Here is a 2,900-nt window from a genome sequence, read left to right as displayed (position 1 = left end):
ACTTTTTGGCAGGTGATGTCTAATTTTTCCTGACCATTTGGTAAAATGACATTCATTTCTCTACTGGATTGCCCTTGCTTCTTTGCCAAAGATCAGTTCACTGCATTTGTGTGATTCTAGTTAAGGGCTTGCTACCATTAATCTATGTGTCTATTCCTTGCATCAAAACCATCGCATCTCGATTACAATAGATTTACAGTAATTCTAGAAATCAGGTAGTGTCAGTTCCATGCTTTTTTTTTTTTTTTTCTTCTTTTTTCAGTTTGTTGTGAATTATTCTGGGGCTCCTGTCTTTTCATGTAAACATTTGAACCAGTTTATCAATATGTACAGGATAACTCACCTGGACTTCTACTGGAATTTTATTAAATCTGTAAATCAATTGAAAAATAATTGTCAAAGTGTGGTGTCAGATATCGCGGTTGAGGTGGATGGAAGGGACCTGCTGTAGGGAGATGAGGTGGCTGCAGGACAGTGACTGCAGCTCCAGAGCTCCGGGAGTGGCTCCGTGCAGGTACTTCTGCCCCAGAGAGGACAAATATGAATGCCCAGACTAGAGTCTCATCTGTCTATGTGCTATATGAGGATCGAGGCATCAGGAAAACACTGTGGGGCATCGAGCTGTGGTGGGTGCAAGGGCTTCTTCAGATGCAGCATATGCAAGAGTCACGTTTATTCTTGCAGGTTCTGTCGGCAATGTTTTGTTGACAAGGCCAAAAGGAATCAATGTATATACTGTCGATTAAAAAAGTGTTTTAGAGCAGAAATGAAAAAGAAGCTGTGCATAATGAATGCAATAGAACAAGCACCAGAAGAAGCACATGTGATGGCAGCGATATCCCCTCCATTAACACACTGACACAAGCTGAAGTTCTGTCTTGCCAGATCTCAGTCTCAAGCCTTGAGGCATGTACTGACATACATGTTAAAAAAAATAAAATGAAAAAAAAAATTGAAAGTGTTGATGATGTCTGTGAATTTCTGAAACAGCAGCTCTTAGTCTTGGTGGAATGGGCTAAATATATTACTGCCTTCTGTCAGTTACCACTGGATGATAAGGTGGCACTGTTGAGATCTCATGCAGGGGAACACTTAACTGCCTGGAGCTATAAAGAGATCCATGATGTATAAAGATACTTTGCTTTTGGGAAACAACTATATTATTCACTGCAACAGCTGTGAAGTTGAGATTAGCAGTGTAATCAATCGGGTTCTAGATGAGCTGGTTCAACCATTTCAAGAAATCCAAAAGGCAATTGTATTTTTTGGCCCAGATGCGAAAGGGCTACACTTAAATGGGCTACACAGATCCAATAAACATTAAAAGCATGCAATTCCAAGAGTGGATGGGTTTGGAGAACTACATCAATGATCCGCAGGCAGTATGGCTCCCTGGGGAAGGTTTGGAGAGTTGTTTCTGCTGCTGCCCGCACTGCCGTGCATCATTTGGCAAATGACTGAGCAAATACAGTTTATTTATTTTGGGGATGACTTCAATTGTCCACCTACTTCAGGAAATGTTAGATGGGGCTTCCAATGGTAGTAGTCACCTCCATCATCCAATACATCCACATTTATCTCAAGATCCATTGATTGGACAAACTGTACTTTTAGGTCCCATGCACACACTGGTTCATACAGACCACATCTGAACTCCTGAAACCCCACTCCCTTCCCCACCACAAGGCTCTGGACAAGAAGATTACAGAACAACTACAAATCAAGCTTCAGTCATTTCACCAGCCTCTCTTCAAACAAAAACAATAGCGAAAATGTGTTTATTTCTGAACAGCGCTGCATAAATGTGAAAAGCTGTTTGTCTTAAAGCATCTCAAGATAGTACATTTGGCAAACTCTGATCCAAGGCTTCTTCACGGTACTGTTATAAGATGGTATCCTATTTTCTTTTTTACATGTTCCTTCTGTTTGTTGTTGCCACTGTGTGAAACTTTCACATGAAATCAATGTATATTAGAGTTTGAAGATGTTTATACAGTGTATTTGTTCTTTTTTTTTTTTTTTTTTTTTTTTTTTTTGAGACGGAGTCTCGCTCTGTCGCCCAGGCTGGAGTGCAGTGGCCGGATCTCAGCTCACTGCAAGCTCCGCCTCCCGGGTTCACGCCATTCTCCGGCCTCAGCCTCCCGAGTAGCTGGGACTACAGGCGCCCGCCACCTCGCCCGGCTAGTTTTTTGTATTTCTTAATAGAGACGGGGTTTCACCGTGTTAGCCAGGATGGTTTCGATCTCCTGACCTTGTGATCCGCCCGTCTCGGCCTCCCAAAGTGCTGGGATTACAGGCTTGAGCCACCGCGCCCGGCCAGTGTATTTGTTCTGCCCTTGCATTCTGCCTGCATCTGTTAAGTCTAATATGTGCCTTTGATTTGTTTTCTTAATATTGATTGAAATGCATAAGTAATTGCTTTATTGTGATGTGATGCAGAACAAAATGTAGTTTTTAAACTTAGAATAGTGGATCAGAAATCTCAGTTTAATATAAAATGAAGGTTTTTTTTAAATAAATTACAAACTTGCAGATTAGAAAAATAAAGCAATTGCTGTAGAATAACGTAGACCTTTTTGAAGAATCTCCTCTGGGTGTTCTGTGGCAAAGAAGCATCTCTTTTGTCTACAGTTAAATATACCAATCCTAAATTTAGGAAATTATAAAAAGTCATTCCAAGAAAGACTGGATATTTTTTGAAATGTGACTGTCTTTGAAGATTTATGTTAAGCTAAGACATGTTCGTTTTATCAGTTAAGATACAGGCTAAACAGGAACAAAGAAACTCCTAAAAGATTCACTCAAATTCGACAGACATTTCTTTCTTTCTTCTGAAACAATCTAGAAATAGTTCTCCATTGACTAGAAATCAGCACATGCCTGCAGCTGGGTCCCAGGGC

The 2,900-nt window shown here is 40.6% G+C and overlaps 1 pseudogene; it reads left to right on the top strand.

Moving 5' to 3' along the window:
* Positions 1–580: 580 nt before the first annotated feature.
* On the top strand, positions 581–1,802 carry LOC100424438 (hepatocyte nuclear factor 4-gamma pseudogene; annotated as a pseudogene).
* Positions 1,803–2,900: the final 1,098 nt, after the last annotated feature.

The sequence above is a fragment of the Macaca mulatta genome, chromosome 17 (assembly GCF_049350105.2).
Source record: "Macaca mulatta isolate MMU2019108-1 chromosome 17, T2T-MMU8v2.0, whole genome shotgun sequence".
Lineage (NCBI taxonomy): Eukaryota > Metazoa > Chordata > Mammalia > Primates > Cercopithecidae > Macaca > Macaca mulatta.
The sequence above is the reverse complement of the archived record's forward strand: the minus strand, read 5'-3'. Positions and strand labels throughout refer to the sequence as shown.